At 41.7% G+C, this 23,126-nt stretch overlaps 1 protein-coding gene across 4 annotated transcripts in view; it reads right to left on the bottom strand.

Moving 5' to 3' along the window:
- Window positions 1–23,126, bottom strand: part of sema4d (sema domain, immunoglobulin domain (Ig), transmembrane domain (TM) and short cytoplasmic domain, (semaphorin) 4D) — a 223,374-nt gene that overhangs the window by 95,506 nt on the left and 104,742 nt on the right. The gene's annotated exons all lie outside the window — the stretch shown is intronic.

A 23,126-nucleotide genomic window follows, 5' to 3' on the forward strand; every position in this document is an offset into this window, starting at 1 on the left:
ACATGGCTCCCCTGTCCATGCGTCCCTCCCCACTGATCTTCCTCCTGGAACTTACCCTTACAAGCAGAGCAAGTGTGACATTTGCCCCTACACCTCCTCCCTCACTACCATTCAGGGCTCCAAACAGTCCTTCCAGATGAGGTGACACTTTACCGGTGAGTCTGCTGGGGTCATATACTGTGCCCGGTGCTCCCGTTCTGGTCTCCTGTATATCAGGGAGACCCGACGTAGATTGGGAGGCTGCTTCACCAAGCACCTGAGCTCCATCCGCTAGGAGAATTGGGATCTCCCAGTGGCCACCCATTTTAATTCCACCTCCCATTCCAATTCCAATATGTCTATCCGTGGCATCCTCCACTATCGTGATGAGGCCACACTTGAGTTGGAGGAACAACAGCTTGTATTCCGTTTGAGTAGCCTCCAACCTGATGGCACAAACACTGATTTCTGGAACTTCCGGTAACTACCTCCCACCCCCCCCACCCTTCGCCATTCCCCATGCCCATTTCCCTCTCTCACCTTATCTCCCTGCCTGCCCATCGCCTCCCTCTGATGCTCCTCCCCCCTTTTCTTTCTTCTATGGCCTTCTGTCCTCTCCTATCAGGCTACCTCTTCACCAGCTCTATTTCTTTCACCAATCAACTCCCCAGCTCTTTACTTCATCCCTCCTCCTTCCCTGTTTAAACCTATCACCTTGCATTTCTGCTGTCCCCTTCCCCATCTTTTAAATCTATTCCTCATCTTTTATTCTCCAGTCCTGCTGGAGGGTGACAAATGTATTTTTTTCCATAGATGCTGCCTGGCCTGCTGAGTTCCTCCAGCATTTTCTGTGAGTTGCTCACAGAAAAGTGCATGCTTTCAAAGTCTAGTGCTGGGTGGTCAATAGTAGGGATGTGCACCTGGTAAAGAATGCCAACATTGGTTTGCATATCTAGCCACTGGTTGAAATTTTAGAATCATAAGTAATACCTTTCCAGGACTTCATAGTGCTAGGTCTCTGAAGTACACAGAAGGACAGGGGCCACTACTGCCTTGTAGACCAAGAACTTTCTGCCAAGTTCTAAGCCTCAATTTTCAAACAGTTTTCCCTCATAGATTTAAGTGGATGGCAAGTGGATTCAGTTCTCAATTCAACAGTTTCAGTCAAATCTTTTCAGTTCACATCAAAATAGGCTGGTTCTGTTAATAAAACAGAAAATCTGCAGATGTTGATAATCCAAACAACACACACACACACAAAATGCTGGAGGAACTCAGCAGGCCAGGCAGTATCTATGGAAGAAGGGTACAGTCGACGTTTCAGGCTGAGAACCTTCATCAACCTGCTTACAATGATGGCCAAATCATGATTATATATTGGAAAAAAATGACGAGCTGTGTACAGAGCCGTGTGAAACACAGTGATAACAGCCTTTTAGTCACAAAAACACCCATGAATGATTATCCTTCACTTCCTGAGTCAATTTGGTATCCAATTTTATACTACAAAGAAAACCAACATTACTACACTCAGTTGTAATGACAAAGGAAGCAAAGAAGCTGACAAACGGGACCTAACACAGTAATCTCTGGATTACTCTCAGTACCACCTGCTAGTTAGAGCAGGACTATAAAGACAGAACAGGTGAATGGGTGGTTGAGGAACTGACCAACTATACTGCCATTTTTGGGTTATGTATTTCATGGAACAAAATAGCTCTGCTTAAGGGAAGGGAAAGAGATTGCTATAGTTCACAGGCAGAGTATACAACTACAGATCAAAACCTTTTGCAAATACTGAAGTGACAAACCAAAACACTTAAGATGCTCAAGATTCCATCTATTAGATCATACAATTACAGTATTCAAGCAACTCTGTGGCACAAGATTTCCTCAAGTGCATACCAGGTAATACACTTAGTACACAGATAATGATATTTATTAAGGTTATCTTTAACAGACAACATTACACATTAACAAAAACAAACTTACCTTTCAAGTCGCATATTTGTACAATGCAGTAGCCATCACTAAATCCTAAATGTAACATTATTTTTTGACATTGCACCCACTAATCCCACCAGTACCATCTGTGCATTAATTATAATACCGCACAAATCTTTATGACTTGTGCATAATCCAGCAATGTTGCAGCAGTGCTCAAATTGCCTTGACACCACACACAATTACCATATGGCATCTCACCCACCTTTCAGAACCAATCACTCAATAGTTGCATTGCAATCTGGACAATCTTGAAAATAGTTTCATACTACAAAGGAAGAACATAGATGTATTTAAACTATAAAATGTTATGAACAACTACTATGAATGGAAGATACTAAGCAAAAGATTTATTAAATTCATTAAATATTTCTGGACAGCCAATTTCATACTTAGTGATTCGAGATAAGCCTAAAGCTAACATGCACTCCATGGCCTTATTAGGCACCCCCTGCATCTAATAAAGGGGCCAGTGAGTGTACGTTCATGGTCTTCTGGTGCTGTAAACCATCCACCTCAAGATTCGTCACATTGCATGTTTAGAGATGCTCTTCTGCACACCACTGTTGTAATGTATGGTAATTTGGGGTTACCGTCACCTCCCTGTCAGTTTGACATATTTGGCTATTCTCCTCTCACCTCGCTCATTAAAAAGGCATTTTTCACCCATAGAACTGCCACTAACTGAATGTTTTATTTTGTTTCCCCCCCCCCCACACAATTCTCTGTAAACTCTGGAGACTACATGAAAATCCCAAGAGATCAGCAGTTTCTGAGATATTCAAACCATCGCACATGGCACCAACGATTATTCCACAGTCAAAGTCACTTAGATCACATTTCTTACCTATTTTGATGTTTCATCTGAACTAAGATTGAACCTCTTGACCACGTCGACATGCTTTTAGCATTAAGTTGCTGTCACATGATTGGCTGATCAGATATTTGCATTAACAAGGTGTATAGGGGGCCACTGAGAGCATATACTGTAGGTATATTTAATGCTAATGAATCAGTGATGAACTTGGTCAAGTCTTATTTCAGGAGAAGACCTACTTATGAAACTTGTTTTAAAACAACCAACTGCAACCTGGATACAAAATATTTGTCATTAACGCAGCAACAAAAGACTCATTGAGATTAAAGTGTGTTTATTTTCCTTTGATTTTTTAAGAATATTCACCAAAGCTTATAATTTCACATTCAAATTTATGTTATACATGAGGTACAACAGCAATACTCTGTAGAAATATTAGCAGTTTTTGAACAGGATTCCTAAAATGCTTCATTTCTGTTATACTTTTATTAACAGCAAAACAATGAGTACAGATAAATAACAGGACAATTTGTTTGCAGTAAAGCATATGCTATATAAAAAAAATGCCCAAATATTCTACAAGGTGAAACAAAATTAACAGTCTTTTGAGGATTAGATCACTTGCAAGGCTTTCCTGGAATTCAGAAGTATGACATCAGCACATAGAACTACAATACTATTTCTGGCACCACCAGAAGTCTACAGGCTATTGATATCTTTTAGCAGTTGCTTTAAGAGCTGAATTAGAACCTCATTTAATCTCAGCAAAAATATTATTTTCCAAATGTAATGTCATCATTTTAATCCTTCAAGTATCTTAATGAAGGTGAGTCAAACAGAGAGGATTATGGAAGATACCCCACGGAGAAAATAGTTTTGTTGACTTGACATGGTCAGAAGCTGGTTAGGAATATGGGGAGGGGCAGAATGGGCTTCCTCACCTCAATTGTAACTGTCAATCAGAAACTCTTTATGACAAAAATGTTTGTTAAATATTCTTCAAAAATAAGATAAGCCATCTGAAAATTCAATACAAGTTTGATTTTTTTTGATAAAGCGAAGTCCATAAATTGCCTTTGGATGCTGACTTCTAGCGTCAGAAAAAAATGGTCCAATTTAGCTTAAGGCAAAATTTTCTCATAGTTGAAGCAGAGTTATCTCATGAAAACCATAGATACTAAAGGACTGAGACAAAGTCTACATAGTAGAACAGTGCTGTAGATTAAAACAAAATTGTAACTGTCATTCATGAAAATGGGAAAAGGGAACAAAGGAAGCTACAACAAGAAAATTCAGCAATCCTTTAATACCTAAGTGATTAATTAATGGAGTGGTAGTCAATCGAGGGAGGGGGGGAGTGGAGGAGGAGGCCCTTAACTCCGATTGGAGTCATCGGGACACCCTCATGACGGCGTGTTTTTTTTTTTGCAGGCTTTCTTATAAGGCCGAGTTGCTAGCTTGACGCTCAACCCAACACGGATGGAGAGTGTGCAAGGGATAAAAGTATAAAACACAATTTTTCAAGTCCCAGAGATGAACTGAAAAAGCCAATTGCTATGATTTCAAAGAATTTAAATTAATGCAGAACCAAATAAAATATATCCTAAACTGTTCTAAGAAACAAGAGAGGAAATTGGAGAGATTCTACCTACAATATTTCAGTATAGAGAACTGGAAGATTATTAATACACTGCTGTTTAGAAAGGGAACAAAGGTACAAGAGAAATAATCACAGGCCAGTTACTTGAAATTTAATGATCAGTATATTATCAGCATCGATTTTGAGGGGCAATTAATCAATTTTGTATAAAATAATAGAAATTTTTTTTGAGGCCACAAAGAGTTAAAGGCTGTGTGTTTGATCTGATCTATCTAGATTTCAAGCAAAGCTTTTGGCAAGGCTGCAAGGAAAAACAGAAGTCTTTGCAATCCAAGCGAATATGGCAAATTGGATCCAAAACTATCGTAGTGATGGGAAGCAAGGAGTAGTGGACTATGGTGTACGTGCTTTCATGACTGTTAAACTGCCACCAGTTAAGGTTCCACAGAATTTAAAGAGACTTAAGATGTATAAAATTAGGAATGGCTCAAGTAAACAACAAGGACATTTCTAGCAACACACATCAAAACTGCTGGTGAACAGAGCAGGCCAGGCAGCATCTCTAGGAAGAGGTACAGTTGGCGTTTCAGGCCAAGACCCTTCGTCAGGACTCATTTCTAGCTAGGCAAAAAGGGAAGAAAAACTGGGGACAGTGTTAAAGAAATGGTGTAAAACTTAAAAGTGAGATAAGAAAAGTTCTTGTCACCCAGATGGTCTGAAAGTCACTGCCTACATAGTAGAGACAGAAACCTTAGACACAAGTTGAAGCCTGTAACCATGCTAGAAATTGGGACTAGCCTACAGCATTTTTTCCCCAATTGGCATAGTACAATAGGTCAATTAATCACATCCTGTGACAGATATTTCCTATAAAAACCAAGGTCAAATTAACAAATCAAACCAAATTTGCATGTAGAAAATCAACACATTGAGTCAACATATGCTTTTCTTGAGGGAAAAAATGCCATTTCATTCCTTTGCAAGTTACTGAGTAAATTTAACCAGGCAGTCAAGCAAAAATAGGATTACTTGGTGGGACAAGACCCAAGTCCAGTTTTGCCAGTGAGTGCAGAGAAAGGAGCACCCCAAATCATTGATACTTATTTTTAAAAAAATCTTTGAAAATGGGCACAACCAAACTCCTTGACATCAGTGCTTCTAACAGATCTGCTCTACTGATTGTAAAACCTGGAACAGTAGAACTAGATCATGAATTATTTTACTCAAGTTAATTTTCCCCACAAGAATCTGTGCTTTCACCACTGATTGACAGCAGTGAAAGATGGCCAAGGCCTACCTCCAGCTTCAGGACATTAGAATGTAGAACATGCCACAACATTCATTTCCACTTGAAATGAACTTAATAGAAAAAGGAAAACTTCAATGGCTCCAGTAACTGCTTAAATAAAAGTTGCATTTCCTCTTTGATTTGTGGCTGCATTCAATGCTTGACAAATTACTGTACTAAGCTACCACTGTAAAGGCTTCACTCCTCTCAAAGCCAGTGGTACTAGAATGATTTGGGCAGGGAAGAAAGACAGTTGGAGGATAGTTGGATAGATTAACATTGTAACTGCCTTTTCAAATCTGCCAGTCCATGCTCCTATATAAAGATGTTCCAGCCCACTTTTTCAAAATGCCCCAGAAAATCTTAACTTTTATTTTATTTTGGAATTGTGGCTCTGAATCTACAAAATTCAGGTCTTTGTCAGACAACAGCAACAACATTCCCATCTTCCACCCCTACGACAAGTTCCATATCACCTTCCAAGTTCATGTAATAAGTCGGTATGGGAAAGTAAATAATCGCCCAGGCCCATTTCTTTCAGCTGCCTGTTCTTGTCTCGTGGCTTCTTACAACCTTCTCAAATCAAATGTTCCAAGTTGGCTCCATTATTGGATTACATTCTAAACAGAGCATGCAATTGTGTGAAACTAAAAGCACAAGAACTGACAGAAGGTCACTATTCTGAAATGTTAACTTTATTTCTCCCTTCACAGGCACCGATTCCAACAGCTTCCTGTGCTATCTGAGATATTAAAGTTGGTCTTCTGTGAACCTGCCCACAATGCACCTGTATTACAAGAACAAGTTTCTGAATTCCCCGATTCCCAGAGACGGATCATGTGCACCCACTGCAGGACAAATGATTTTCTGACAAGTTGACATTAACACAAAAGATTCTGCAGATGCTGGAAATCCACAGCAACACACACAAAATCCTGGAGGAATTCAGCAGTTCAAGCATTGTCTTCAGGACTGATGAAGGGTCTCAGCACAAAACATTGACTGTTTATTCATTTCCAAAGATGCAGCCTGACCTGCTGAGTTCCTCCAGCATTTTGTGTGTGTCGCACTGGTTTTCCAGAGGCTGCAGTTTATAATTTGCTGCTCCACTGAAAAGTCTCTTTCAGGAGTCTAACTCTTCTCATCGACAGAAGTTTGGTGAGACACTCTCTCACTGCTCTCCTACCCACTGTGAACTCTGCAGCTGTCTGACTCTTCCAGACATACCACCCTGCAAAAACTCATTTCAGGGAGGTAGCACCACCAACTTGCCAGAGACTCCAGCAACCTCCGGGAGAGGTGGGATGTCTGCAATAGAGTAGCTCCTTGAGCAGCTAGCCAGCTAGTTTAAATAACGTTAACTATGCTAATGAACGAATGACACCTGTTAAACTCACCTCAAGATGTCTTTTACAGTCTTAACCCACCAAGGGCAATAGAAAATTCACTGTTGCAAACAGTACTGTGAGCAACACTGTCATTATTTTTGACCCCTATTAGGCAGGGGTACACTTTAGTGTAGTCTGGGGTGAAGTATGTTTTATATTTTTTATGGAACACTCTGCCATGGCTCTCCCGTGCTCTCAAAAAAAAATCGATTTTCGGATATTGTATATAATTTCCGGGCATCAGGGAGCCGCTATCAATATACAGGAGACTCATGGAACTTCCAGAAGAGGTGGGATGTCTGCTCTTCGACCATGTGCTCACCCAGACTCACTACCACAGCCACATGTCCTTCCTGGGAGCTATTATTTACTGCCATCTTGTTTCACATGGCCTCCCGGTTTAGACCCACCGAGGATCTCAGGTAGCTACGATCAATTAACTGCTTCTCCCTTTGAATTGTACACACCACTCTCTCTGCTATGCGGAGATACCCGCAGGCCCTGCCTCAGGTCTCTGCCAGAGCTCCAGGTCTCACTCTCCACTGCTTGCTATGGACCTCTCTGCCATTTCATCCTTTGCTGGATATCCATGCTCAATCACTGGTTTTTCTCTTCCCTCGCATTCACGAAGGATCGTAAGATCACCTTTCTCCAGACAGTCCCAGTCGCTTCCCATCCGGACCTCAAGTCAATTGGATGCCTCCAGACCAAGTTGGATGTCTCCAACTCCGGTCCCGATGGCCCTTTACACCTCAGTCCAATGATCCCACCATCATCAACTCCGGTTCCAAAGACTGTGATCACAATTCTATCTCCTTTACCATAGCACTGGAGAGGGATAGGAACAGACAAGTTAGAGAAACTTTGAATTGGAATAAGGGGAAATATGAGGCTATCAGGCAGGAACTTGGAAGCATAAATTGGGAACAGATGTTCTCAGGGAAACGTACTGAAGAAATGTGGCAAATGTTCAGGGGATATTTGCGTGGGGCTCTGAGTAGGTACGTTCCAATAAGACATGGAAAGGATGGTAGGGTACAAGATCCATGGTGTACAAAGGCTATTGTAAATCTAGTCAAGAAAAGAAGAGCTTACGAAAGGTTCAAATAACTAGATAATGATAGGAATCTAAAAGATTATAAGGTTAGCAGGAAGGAGCTTAAGAATGAAATTAGGAGAGCCAGAACGGGCCATGAGAAGGCCTTAGCAGACAGGATTCAGTAGAACGCCAAGGCATTCTACAAGTATGTGAAAAGCAAGAGGATAAGATGTGCGAGAATAGGACCAATCAAATGTGACAGTGGAAAAGTGTGTATGGGACCGGAGGAAACAGCGGAGGTACTTAATGAATACTTTTACTCTAGTATTCACTACGGAAAAGGATCTTGGCGATTGTAGGGATGACTTGCAGTGGACTGAAAAGCTTGATCATGTAGATACTAAGGAAGAAGATGTGCTGGAGCTTTTGGAAAGCATCAAGTTGGATAAGTCACCAGGATCGGATGGGACGTACCCCAAGTTACTGTGGGAAGCGAGGGAGGAGATTGCTGAGCTTCTGGCAATTATCTTTGCATCATCAATGAGGATGGGAGAGGTTTTAGAGGATTGGAAGGTTGTGGATGTTGCTCCCTTATTCAAGAAAGGGAGTAGAGATAGCCCAGGATATTACAGACCAGTGAGTCTTACTTCAGTGGTTGGTAAATTGATGGAGAAGATCCTGAGAGGCAGGATTTATGAACATTTGGAGAGGTATAATATGATTAGGAATAGTCAGCATGGCTTTATCAAAGGCAGGTCATGCCTTACAAGCCTGATTGAATTTTTTGAGGATGTGACTAAACACATTGATGAAAGTAGAGCAGTAGATGTAGTGTATATGGATTTTAGCAAGGCATTTGATAAGGTACCTCATGCAAAGCTTACTGAGAAAGTAAGGAGGCATGGGATCCTAGGGGATGTTGCTTTGTCGTTCCAGAACTGACTTGCCCACAGAAGGCAAAGAGTGGTTGTAGGCGGGTCATATTCTGCATGGAGGCCGGTGACCAGTGGTGTGCCTCAGGGATCTGTTCTGGGACCCCTACGCTTTGGGATTTTTATAAATGACCTGGATGAGGAATTGGAGGGATGGGTTAGTAAATTTGCTAATGACACAAAGATTGAGGGTGTTGTGGATAGTGTAGAGGGCTGTCAGGGACATTGACAGAATGCAAAACTGGGCTGAGAAGTGGCAGATGGAGTTCAACCCAAATAAGTGTGAGGTGGTTCATTTTGGTAGGGCAAATATGATGGCAGCATATAGTATTAATGGTACTATACTTCACTATTCCCTCTGATGTTCCCCTCTCTGCGGTTGAACACTTTGCCCTTAGCAAGGGTCTTACCTTTGTCCCCCTTTGCCCACACCTCAGCAGGTTTCACACCGATCATAAAGCCAAGCTCTCCTCCATTGCCTCCACCTCAGAGCTCACTTCTTTGGCAAGGATTCCCACCTCACACAGGTGATACCGACTTTTCTCCTCTTCCTGGAAACCCTGCTCCGGATCTTTTCACCTCCAATTGCCAATGAGACATCAACTATCTCAAAATCAGCACTCCTCTCTCCTCTTCAAACCTTACCCCCTCTGAACATACTGGCCCCCACTCTCTCTGCACCACTCCCAAAGGCACTATCAAACCCAAAAATAAATGTGGTTCTGTTATAGGCTGGTGGACAGATCTCTACCTTACTGAAGCCTGGCAGCAACTCTCAGACATCTCATCTTACTCACCCCTTGAAAAGAACTCCACTCAGAACCATCAGGCCATTATACCATCATCTATGTAATTTGATTCTATCAAACAGGTGCTTTGGCTTATGCAAAAATTATTAAGTATTATAAAGTTTCTGTACAAGTTTACCAAATCTATGTGTAAGAGGTTTCTTCCTTTATGTTACTGCTAAGGCTAATAAAAATGGCTTCTCTGTGATGTTAATTGCTGAGACAGTGGTTCTCTCTAGCAGCTTGTTTGGGTTATAATTACTGACAATGCGAATTGTATTCATTTGCTAACCAATTGGGATAGATGTTATTCTTTCTTGTGTGTCTGTAAGCTATTGTGTTAGTGGGCTTTTGGGAGAGAGGAGACGCGATGCTGTAAGCTGGGCAACGGAACGGACTCCGTGCGGGAGTCCGAAGCCCAGGGTCTTCGGCGAGGAGAGGAGACGAGGACACACTCGCGTGGAGCGTTTGATTGTTCACCAAGGGTGGTCCCATTCGAGGGTCGGCGGAGTTCGGAGGACATCGACTGGAGGAAGGGGGACCTGGTTCTGTAACAGCTCCAACGATGTGTGCACAAACTGGTTAATAAGAATGGCGCCTTTTTCTTTCAACAGTTAAACAGTTCTTATTATGTTCCTTTACTATCTGCATAGTCAAAGTATGAGTTATAAAGTGTAATCATTTAGTTGCATATGGTGTACTGTCTGTTATTTGGTGTGGTGGGGTACATTACACAGCATCTACACAAACTTGATTACTCAGTTTGGCAGGGCCGAAGGCTGCTCCCCCAAAACGAAAGTGAGCTGAGCAAGCATGAGGCTTTCTAGGGGACTACGTATGATTCCAAGCATTTCTAACCATTGTGGGCAGTGATACAAAACGGTTGTTATTATTATGCAAGTACTCTCATGGCCAACTGATTAAAGATGTATATTACTTGTATGCAATTTAGCACAAATGTACATTTTGTTCTTTAAGTGATGAAAAACAGCAACAACAGAAAAGCTTTTTTTTTAAAAAAAAACTTTGATGGCACCAAACTTTAGTCTCCATTTTTTTTTGATGTTCATAGCGATGGTTTTGGGAACAGAGAGGCAAGTTAAGGATCAGGTTAGGGTTTACATACGGTGATGTGGGGCAGTTGTAGGTCAGAATAGGGTTTAGAGGCAGGGATGTGGAGGAGTTAGAGGTCAGGTCTTGGCTCTGTGCTCCATGGTCAAAGGCCAACAATATGGATGGGTGATGGTGGTCAGTGACATGAATGGCTGATGAATGATATCCATGGATGGTTAGGCTGCTCCATTCTGTGCATCCTGGGATTGGATGTCCATGCAAGCAGGAGACTCCATGGCCTGTCAGTCGGCATGGCTTGTATTTGAGTCTGGAACTCAGGGTTGGTTGGTCATATTATTGCTCAGTCCAGTGGTCAAAGCCAAAGATCAGAGCTGGAAGGTTGATCAGAAGTGCGGAAATCGAAGCCTGATGGCAGAAGCCTGGAGACCTTTTCTGGATTTGGAGTCTATTCTAGTTGACTCATTGCCTGCTGCTCTGCCATGTTTTGAAGTGCAGAAGGCAATTGGGAAATTCCACCACTAAGCTAGAATTGCATAACATTGTGGAAATACCTAACTTTCCACCAACAAATTAACATAATGCACAAGTCTTGCATTCTCTATCCCTTCATTTTCCCTTGACCCTTAGTAGTCTTGCAAAAAAGACTGGACATCTCTGTTCTTTGAAAACAAAATCATTTGGCATAGAAATTTTTTATTAAGGTCCTTTCAGTTTACACACACAGCTGCTGGAAAATGTTTGTGAATCCTTTGCAATTACTTGGTTTTCTGCATTAATTACTCATAAGATATGGTCTGATCTTCATCCAAGTCAAAATAATAAACACAATCTGCCTGAACTAGTAACACACAAACTATTGTACTTCTTCTCTCAATACTGAGAATTAAACAATCATAGTCTAGATAAAAAAAAAGTACATGATCCTCTGGGGCAGTGCCTTCAACAACAGCTATTTGGAGCCAGGTGTTCCAATCAATGAGATGAGAATGGAGTAGAAATGCCCTGCCCTATATTAAAAAAAGACATACAAAGTCAGGTTACTGAAAGAGCCTGCTCTTCCCAAGAAAGATTTGTTTCTGTACACCAAAACATCTTTCAGAGGACCTTAGAAGAAGAATTGTAGATACATGAAGCTGGAAAAGGCTACAAAACTGTTTCTAAAGACCTGAATGTTCATCAGTCCACAGTAAGAGAAACCGTCTACAAATGGAAATTCAGTACTGTTGCTACTCTGCTGCGGAATGGGTGTCCTACAAAGATCACACCAAGAGCACAACATGCAACGCTGAAGGAGGTGGAAAAGAACCCAAGGGTAACAGCAAAAGACCTGCTAAGTCTCTGTTCATGAGTCCACCGTAAGAAAAATACCAAACAAGAATGGTGTTCAGAGAAAGGCACCACAGAGGAAACCACTGCTCCCCCCAAAATAAAACATTGCTGCACGTTTGCAAAAGACCACCTGGATGTTCCACAACAACTCTGGGCCAATGTTCTTTGGACAGATGAGACAAAAGTTTAACTTTTTGGCAGAAATGCACATTACTATGTTTGGAGGGGGAAAGGGCACTGCACACCAACACCAAAACCTCAACCCAACTATGAAGCATGGTGGAAGGAGCATCATGGTTTGGGGCTGCTTTTGGCCTCAGGGCTTGGACAGTTTGTAATTGTTGAGAGAACAATGAAATCAAAAATCATCAACAGAATGGTTTAAAAAGAAGAAAATTTGTGTTTTGGAACGGCCAAGTCCGGACCCTAACCCAATTGAGATGCTGTGACACGACCTGAAGAGGGCTATTCATGAAACGTGCTCAAAGTTCAAACACATATATGTCACCATATACAACTCTGAGATTAGTTTTCTTGCGGGCATACATAGTAAATGCAAGAAACTGAAAAGAATCAATGAAAGACCGCACCCAACAGGATGGACAATCAATGTGCAAAAGACAGCAAACTGCGCAAATCCAAAAGAAAAAAGGACAATAAATAAGCAAGCAATAAATATCGAGAACATAAGATGAAGAGTTATTGAAAGGGAGTCCATAGATTGCAGGACCAGGTCAGTGATGGGGAGAGTGAAGTTATCCTTTTCTGATGGTTGAGGGGTAATAACTGTTCCTGAACCCGGTGGTGTGGAAACTACAAAACAATAAGCTGCTGCAAATGCCGCATGTAGTGGTGTGGGGCGGAGGACACAGAAAATAAGCTGTGTACTGCTAAGTTCACGTGCCGCAGATATGAGAAGATCTGAAACACTGATATGGGCTGCAGTAATCAGAGCACACACAGCTCTCCAGGAGACTGAAGATGCTCTTTAGGGCACAAATCCAGAGTGTCCTCAATTCAAGAGATCACATGATGAGATCGGTACGACAGCAAGCAAATAGTATAAACTGGATAACTTCACCTACCTATTCATGTTATTTCTGTAATGAAAGTGAATAAGTGGGGACAACCCAGACAACATTAAAACAATGTCACAATCAATTTCAACCTTTCTCTCCCTCAATCTAAATATGCATAAATGCACAGATAAAGAGTCACAAACCTTTCAGCCAAATGGACAACTTGGCTGAGAAGACAGCAGAAATTGCAGTCAGCACTGGGCATGCTGCAAGACTCTGGGAAAAGGATTACACCTCATGCAGGGCTACAAAGGTGGTTGACGGACACTGTTTCTAGTTACTTAGACTGACCCTACGTGTATGTAGATAGTCGACACTGTTTTAAATGCCCAGTTTTTACAATACTGATAAAAAGACCGGATAGGTCAATATTTTAACCTTTGATTCAATCAAACATTTATTCATAAAATAGGGGTGCAACTGTGAACCATATGATCAACTTGTGATGATGTGTTCACTGCATTGAGCTACAGCACCTTATATGGCCACAATTAAGGGCTCATGTTAATAAAGGAACTGTCAACTGCATTGAGTTTTACGATTTCTAAGAAATAAATTCAAAGCTTTGGTTCCAGTCATTGACCAAATCCGATGCTAACTACATATGTCAAACTGTATGCAAAAGTTGACATTTTGGCAACCAGGACTAAAATATCCAAAACCTTACAGTCAAACTTTTTGCTTACTTTGTAAATTGAAGAGCTAGATCATATTACATTCAGTAGAGTCACATTTAGAATCCTTAATACCTCTCCTTCACTGCACATCAGAATCAAGTTTAATATCACTGCCAAGAAGTTTGTTCTTTAGCAGCATAAGTACATTGCAATACATCATAAAAATACTATAAATCACAATAAGGTATATAATAAATAGTGCAAAAAAAAACTGATGTAGTTCTCATTGACCATTGAGAAATCTGATGACAGAGGGCAAGAAGCTCTTCCTGAAACGTTGAGTGTCTCTCTTCAGGCTCCAGTACCTCCTTGAATGGTAGCAATGAGAATAACGAAGGTCCTGGTGATGGGGGTCCTTAAGGATGGGTGTTGACTTTTTGAGGCATTGCCTTTTGAAGATGTCCTCGGCGCTGGGGAGGCTGGTGCCCACGATCAGCCTGGCTAAGTTTGCAACTTCCTGCAGCTTTTTCAAATCTTGGGCAGTGGCCCCTCAATTCCAGATGGTGATGCAACCAATTAGAATATTTTCCACAGTACATCTGTAGAAATTTGCAACAGTCTTGGGTGACATACCGTCTCCTCAAACTCCTAACCACTGCCATGAGTTTTTTGTAACTACATCAGTATGTTGGGCCCAGGAGAGATCCTCAGAGATGCATTTATTTTAATGCTAGGAGCATTATAAGAAAGGTGGATGAGCTTAAAGCATGGATTGATACCTGGAAGTATGGTGTAGTAGCTATTAGTGAAACATGGTTACAGGAGGGGTGTGATTGGCAACTAAATATTCCTGGATTTAATTGCTTCAGGTGTGATAGAATCAGAGGGACAAGAGGGAGAGGTGTTGCATTGCTTGTCAGAGAAAATATTACAGCGGTGCTCTGGCAGGATAGATTAGAGGGCTCGTCTAGGGAGGAATTGGGTGGAATTGAGGAATGGAAAAGCTGTAGTAACACTTATGGGGGTGTATTATAGACCACCAAATGGGGAGCGAGAGTTGGAGGAGCAAATTTGTAAGGAGATAGCAGATATTTGTAGTAAGCACAAGGTTGTGATTGTGGGAGATTTTAATTTTCCACACAGACTGGGAAGCCCATACTGTAAAAGGGCTGAATGGTTTGGAGTTTGTAAAATGTGTGCAGGATAGTTTCTTGCAGCAATACATAGAGGTACCAACTAGAGAAGGGGCAGTGTTGGATCTCCTGTTAGAGAATGAGATAGGTCAGGTGATGGAGGTGTGTGTTGGGGAGCACTTTGGGTCCAGTGATCACAATGTTATTAGTTTCAATATAATTATGGAGAAGGATAGGTCTGTACCCAGGGTTGAGATTTTTGATTGAAGAAAGGCCAACTTTGAGGAGATGCGAAAGGATTTAGAAGGAGTGGATTGGACAATTTTTTTTTTGGGAAGACTGTAATAGAGAAATGGAGGTTATTTAAAGGTGAAATTTTGAGAGTACAGAATCTTTATGTTCCTGTCAGGTTGAAAGGAAAGGTTAAAAGTTTGAGAGAGCCATGGTTTTCAAGGGATATTGGAAAATTGGTTTGAAAAAACAGAGATATCTACAATAAATATAGGCAGCATGGAGTAAATGAGGTGCTCGAGGAATATAAAGAAAGTAATAAGAATCTTAAGAAAAAATTAGAAAAGCTAAAAGATATGAGGTCGCTTTGGCAAGTAAGGTGAAAGTAAATCCCAAGGGTTTCTACTGTTATATTAATAGCAGAAGGACAGTGAGGGATAGAATTGGTCCCTTAGAGAATCAGAGTGGACAGTTATGTGTGGAGCCAAAAGAGATGGGGGAGATTCTGAACAATTTCTTTTCTTTGGTAATTACTAAGGAGAAGGATATTGAATTGTGTAAGATAAGGGAAACAGGTAGGGAAGTTATGGAAACTATGATGATTAAAGAAGAGGAAGTACTGGAGCTTTTAAGGAATATAAAAGTGGATAAGTCTCCAGTTCCTGACAGGATATTCCCTAGAACCTTGAGGGAAGTTAGTGTGAAATAGCAGGGGCTCTGACAGAAATATTTCAAATGTCACTAGAAATGGGGATGGTGCCAGAGGATTGGCGTATTGCTCATGTTGTTCCATTGTTTAAAAAGGGTTCTAAGAGTAAACCAAGCAACTATCAGCCTGTGAGTCTGATGTCAGTGGTGGGTAAATTGACGGAAAGTATTCTTAGAGATGGTATATATAATTATCTGGATAGACAGGGTCTGATCAGGAACAGTCAACATGGATTTGTGCGTGGAAGGTCATGTTTGACAAATCTTATTGAATTTTTTGAAGAGGTTACTAGGAAAGTTGACAAGGGTAAAGCAGTGGATGTTGTCTATATGGACTTCAGTAAGGCCTTTGACAAGGTCCCATACGGAAGAGTGATTAGGAATGTTCAATCGTTAGGTATTAATATTGAAGTAGTAAAATGGATTCAGAAGTGGCTGGATGGGAGACGCCAGAGAGTGGTGGTGGATAACTGTTTGTCAGATTGGAGGCCAGTGACTACTGGTGTGCCTCAGGGATCTGTACTGGGTCCAATGTTATATGTCATATACATTAATGATCTGGATGAAGGGGTGGTAAATTGGATGAGTATGTATGCAGATAATACTAAGATAGGTGGAGCTGTGGATAATGAAGTAGGTTTTCAAAGCTTGCAGAGAGATTTAGGCCAGTTAGAAGAGTGGGCTGAAAGATGGCAGATGGAGTTTAATGCTGATAAATGTGAGGTGCTACATTTTGGTAGGACTACTCAAAATAGGACATACATGGTAAATGGCAGGGTATTGAAGAATGCAGTAGAACAGAGGGATCTAGGAATAATGGTGCATAGTTCCCTGAAGGTGGAATCTCACATGGATAGGGTGGAGAAGAAAGCTTTTGCTATGCTGGCCTTTATAAATCAGAGTATTGAGTATAGGAGTGGGGATGCAATGTTGAAATTGTACAAGGCATTGGTGACGCCAAATTTGGAGAATTGTGTACAGTTTTGGTCACCAAATTATAGGAAAGATGTCAACAAAATAGAGAGAGTACAGAGAAGATTTATTAGAATGTTACCTGGGTTTCATCACCTAAGTTACAGAGAAAGGTTGAACAAGTTGGGTCTTTATTCTTTGGAACGTAGAAGGTTGAGGGGGGACTTGATAGAGGTATTTAAAATTATGAGGGGGATAGATAGAGTTGACGTGGATAGGCTTTTTCCATTGAGAGTGGGGGAGATTCAAACAAGAGGACATGAGTTGAAAGTTAAAGGGCAAAAGTTCAGGGGTAATATGAGGGGGAACTTCTTTACTCAGAGAGTGGTAGCTGTGTGGAATGAGCTTCCAGAAGTGGTTGAGGCAGGTTTGATGTTGTCAGTTAAAGTTAAATTAGACAGCTATATGGACAGGAAAGGAATGGAGGGTTATGGGCTGAGTGCAGGTAGATGGGACTACGTGAGAGTCAGCGTTCGGCATGGACTAGAAGGACCGAGATGGCCTGTTTCTGTGCTGTAATTGTTATATGGTTATATGTTGACACCCAGGAACTTGAAACCGCTCAGCTTTTCCTCTTCTGATCAATTGATGAGGACTGGTGTGTGTTCTCTCAATTTCCCCTTCTGAAGTCCACAATCAATTCCTTGATCTTACTGCATTGGGTACAAGGTTGTTGTGTGACACCACTCAACCAGCTAATATGTCACACTACTGTATGCCAATCCAAATGTGTTTAACATATTAAATCAAAAATATTATGAATATATCTCCAATTTCAACAGGAAATGACAGCAAGTCAAATAAGGCAAGTTACCATCAGAATAAATTGAATTGACTTTATCTCTTACATCCTTCACATACATGAGTAAAAATCTTTATGTTACGTCTCCTTCTAAATGTGCAATGTTAAATTTATAGAAATTTGTAATAAATGCTATGTACAATGGGGCAGTCAATATAGCATAGAAATACAATTGTATTAGCGTGAATTAATCAGCCTGATGGCCTGGTGGAAGAAGCTGTCCCGGAGCCTGTTGGTCCTGGCTTTTATGCTGCGGTACCGTTTCCCAGATGGTGGCAGCTGGGACAGTTTGTGGTTGGGGTGACTTGGGTCCCCAATGATCCTTCAGCCCCTTTTTACACACCTGTCTCTGTCAGTGTCCTGAATAGTGGGAAGTTCACATCTACAGATGCACTGGGCTGTCCGCACCACTCTCTGCAGAGTCCTGCGATTGAGGGAAGTACAGTTCCCATACCAGGCAGTGATGCAGCCAGTCAGGATGCTCTCAATTGTGCCCCTGTAGAAAGTGCTTGGAATCTGGGGACTCATGCTAAACTTTTTCAACCATCTGAGGTGAAAGAGGCACTGTTGTGCTTTTATCCCCACACTGCTGGTATGTACAGACCACGTGAAATCCTCGGTGGTATGTATACCAAAGAACTTAAAGCTGTTCACCCTCTCAACCCCAGATCCTCTGATGTCAGTAGAGGTTAGCCTGTCTCCATTCCTCCTGTAATCCACAACCAGCTCCTTTCTTTTTGCGACATTGAGGGAGAGGTTGTTTCCTTGACACCACTATGTCAGGGTGATGACTTTTTCCCTGTAGGCTGCCTCATTAATATTTGAGATAAGGCCAATTATTGTAGTGTCATCAGCAAATTTAATTAGCAGATTGGAGCTGTGGGTGGCTCAGGGGTACACAGAGGGTGAAGGAGGGGGCTCAGGAAACAGTCCTAGGGGCATATGTGTTGTAGGTCAGAGGGGCAGAGGTGAGGGAGCCCACTCTTATCACCTGCCGGGTGATCTGATAGGAAGTCCAGGATCCAGCTGCACAAGGCAAGAAGACCAAAGTCTCTGAGCTTCTTGTCAAGCCTGGAGGGAATTATGGTGTTGAATGCTGAACTGTCGTCCAAGAACAGCATTCTCACATAAGCATCCTTTTGCAAATTGCAAACCAACATAACCAAACACCACTGCCAGCCTGGACATGCTCTCTTCTCGCTTGCCTCCGTCCTAATTGTCTATCCCTTCAGTTGAACTTTGAACTCTATTGGTTCATGTTTCTCTGGCTCTTAGGGGTTCATAGGTGGCACTTATTTCAATATGGTTGCTTACGAAGTCATAAGAGAAGCACGCTTCTCAAAATTCCTGTGCCTACATCGTGTTTGCTTGCACCAGAACTCCTGTGGTGTCCCAGTCAGAATGGCGTCCTTCTTGGTCTTCATGTATCTAGATCAATGATAGTGATCAGGCCTTCATACCGCCAGTCTGTGGTCCCGTAAACAAATTGAGAGTTTATGATCTAATCAGGACTAAGTCAAGCGAATGGAGGGAGTTGGGCTATATAAACGCAAGGAATCCCAGAGAGAAACACCGACAACCGAACACCGAGAATGTCACCTTGACTGGTGATGAAACATCAGCAATGAAAATGCTAAGCTTGGCGAAGACCACAATATCAAATTGTCCAAATACTGTATATCAAACATTCGAATGATTTCTGTACAGTTCCATTTAACTTTCTCCCATTGTTGAAGTCTATATCTTCACATGCGATAGGTGAACTCAAGACAAAGCTGCTTTGGCTCGGCCACCAGGGAAAAATGGACTTCAAAATCTGATTACACTGTACTCTTCCATTTAGCAGTTCTCTTCCAAATCCTATTATCTACTTTTGGAAAGACTGACTACAATAAATTTTTAGATCACTGATTAACTCCCTGAGCAAATCCACCCAAGATAAATACAGATAAAGTTGATTCAAAAGACAGTTGTGTAGCTTCAAACTGAAGCTTCTATAAGTCAAAAAAAAACGAATGTATCAAAAACAAATCAAGCTGTGCTTGATAAAGAAACCCAGACACCTTGAAGGATCTGTAGTTGTAAATACAGTTTCCCATAAAGAATACCAGAATGTATTTTCGTTTGTGCAATTCAAGTTGTTTTTTTAAAACTTTGATGGTACTGGGAGAAGGCTTGGTGCAAACCTGCCTTATGGCGAATCATTTGTAAATATTGCACTCTAAAGCAATCATTATATTTCTGTATGTGACAGGACGAAGGATGTGACGGCTGGACGGTAGGGGGATTGAATTAGAGCTGTAAATCTTTTGAGATCAGTCTCAAGATCACAGACAGCAAAGAGTGTATTGTGATCTCCAGATGAACAATTCAGATAGGAGGAGCATCTTTGATTGAAGTACGGCACAGATGCAGTGGAAGTGTCCCCACGCAAGTCCGGTTGATATGACTTTGTGGGCAACACAGAGTCGTGGCTGAAAGAATGCCATAGTTGGGAGCTTAATATCAAAGGATATACTTTATATCAAAAGGACAGGCAGGAAGGCATAGGCGATGGTGTGGCTCTGTTGGGAAGAGTGAATAACATCTTTAGAAAGAGGTGGCATCGAGTCAAAGAATGTTGAATGGTTGTGGCTGGAGTTAAGATTTTATGGGAATCATATATAGGCCTCCAAATAGTAGCCAAGATGTGGGGTTGATATTGCAAAGGGAGCTGGAAAAGGGCATGTAATAAGGGTCACAATTACCCTTATTATGGAGTACCTGGTTTCCTGAAAGGAAAATCCTGCCTGACAAACCTACTGCAATTCTTTGAGGAAATTACAAGCAGGGTAGACAAAGGAGATGCAGTAGATGTGGTGTACATGGATTTTCAGAGGCCTTTGACAAGGTGCTGCACATGAGGCTGCTTAGCAAGATAACAGCGCATGGAACTACAGGGAAGTTACTAGCATGGGTGGAGCATTGGCTGGTCGGCAGAAAACAGAGAGTGGGAATAAAGGGATCCTATTCTGGCTGGCTGCCGGTTACCAGTGGAGTTCCACGGGGTCGGTGTTGGGACTGCTGCTTTTTACGATGCATGTCAATGATCTGGATTACGGTACTAATGGACTTGTGGCTAAATTTGCCGATGATACAAAGATAGGTGGAGGAGTGTGTAGTGTTGAGGAAACAGAGAGCCTGCAGAGAGACCTAGATAGTTTAGGGGAATGGGCAAGAAAGTGGCAAATGAAATACAATGTTGGAAAGTGTATGGTCATGCACTTTGGTGGAAGAAATTAATGGGCAGACTTATTTAGATGGGGAGAGAATTCAAAATGCAGAGATGCAAAGGGACTTGGAAGTCCTTGTGCAAGATACCCTAAAGGTTAACCACCAGGTTGAGTCAGATGTGAAGAAAGCGAATGCAATGTTGGCATTCATTTCTAGAGGTACAGAATATAAGAGCAGGGATATGATGTTGTGGCTCTACAAGGCATGCGTGAGACCACACTTGGAGATTTGTGTGCAGTTTTGGGCTCCTTATATTAGAAAGGATATACTGATATTGGAGGGGGTTCAGAGAAGATTCACGAGAATGATTCCAGGAATGAAAGAGTTGTATTCCCTGAAACTCAGGAGAATGAGGGGGGTGGGATCTCATAAAAACATTCCAAATGTCAAAAGGCCTGAACAGATTAGATATGGCAAAGTTATTACCCATGGTAAGGATTCTAGGACAAGAGGGCAGGACTTCAGGATTGAAGGATGTCCTTTTAGAACTGAGACACATTGAAATTACCTTAGTCAGAAGGTGGTAAATCTGTGGAATTTGTTGCCATGAGCGGCTGTGGAGGCCAAGTCATTGGGTGTATTTAAGGCAGAGATAGATAGGTTCTCGATTAGCCAGGGCATGAAAGGGTATGGGGAGAAGGCAGGGGAGTGGGGATGACTGGAAGAATTGGATCAGCCCATGACTGAATGGCGGAGCAGACTCAATCGGCCGAATGGCCTAATTCTGCTCCTATATCTTATAGTCTTAATTGTAATGGGGGACTTCAATATGCAAAGGAATTGGGAAAATCAGTTGGCATCAGATTGCAAGAGAGGAAGTTTGTTGAATGCCTATGAGATTAGCTTGTGCTTGAGCCTACTCAGGGAAAGGCCATCTTAGACTGAGTGTTGTGCAATAACCCAGATCTTATTAGGGAGCTGAACATAAAGAAACCCTGAGGAGGTAGTGATCATAATATGACTGAATTGATACTGCAATTTGAGAAGGAGACGCACAAGTCACGTGTATTAGTATCGCAATGGAGTAAAGGGAATTACATAGGCATGAGAGAGGAGCTTGCCCAGGTGGATTTAGATAATGGAATCGATGGCTTTGTGGCAAAGTTTGCAGATGACACGAAGATAGCTGGAGGAGTAAGTTGTGCTGAAGAAGCAACGCAACAGCAGGACTTAGACAAATTGGAAGAACGGGAAAAAAGTGGCAGATGGAATACATAACAGATGGAAATATATAACAGTGCATTTTAGTAAAGGGAACAATAGTGCAGACTATTATCTAAATGGGGAGAAAATTCAAATGTCAGAGGTGCGAAAGGACTTAGAAGTCCTTGTGTAAGACTCCCAAAAGGATAATTTACAGGTTGAGTCTGTGGTAAAGGCAGTAAATAAATGTTCGACATTTATTTCAAGAGGAATAGAATATAAAAGCAAGGAGATAACACTAAGGCTTTATAAGTTACTAGTTAGGCCACAGTTGGAGCATTGTCAACAGTTTCGGGCCCCATTTCTCAGAAAGGATGTGTTGTCATTGGAGAGAGTCCAGAGGAGGTTCACAAGATGATTCTGGGAATGAAGGGGTTAACATACGAGGAGCATTTAGCAGCTTTGGGCCTGTACTCACTGGAATTTAGAAGAATGTGGAGGGATCTCACTGAAAGCTACCAAGTGTTGGAAAGACCAGATAAAGTGGATATGAAGAGGATGTTTCCTATGGTGGGGGTATCCACAACTAGACAGCACAACCTCAAAACTAAGAGACAACCTTTTAGAACAGAGGTAAGGAGGAATTTCTTTTTTAGCCAGAGGATAGTAAATCCGTGGACTGCTCTGCCACAGACTGCAGTGGAAGCCAGGTCCGTGGGTATATTTAAAACAGGTGTTGATCCTTTCCTGATTGGTCAGGACATCAAAGGATATGGCGAGAAGGCAGGTGTATGGTGTTGAGTGGGATCCGGGATGGTGGAGCAGACTCAATGGGTGAATGGCCTAATTCTGCTCCCATATTTTATGGAGAGTGGAATGCATAGAAGTTACTATGATCAGTAATGTAATAAAATAAAAACTCACACTGGG

Source organism: Mobula birostris, chromosome 17, assembly GCF_030028105.1.
Source record: "Mobula birostris isolate sMobBir1 chromosome 17, sMobBir1.hap1, whole genome shotgun sequence".
NCBI lineage: Eukaryota > Metazoa > Chordata > Chondrichthyes > Myliobatiformes > Myliobatidae > Mobula > Mobula birostris.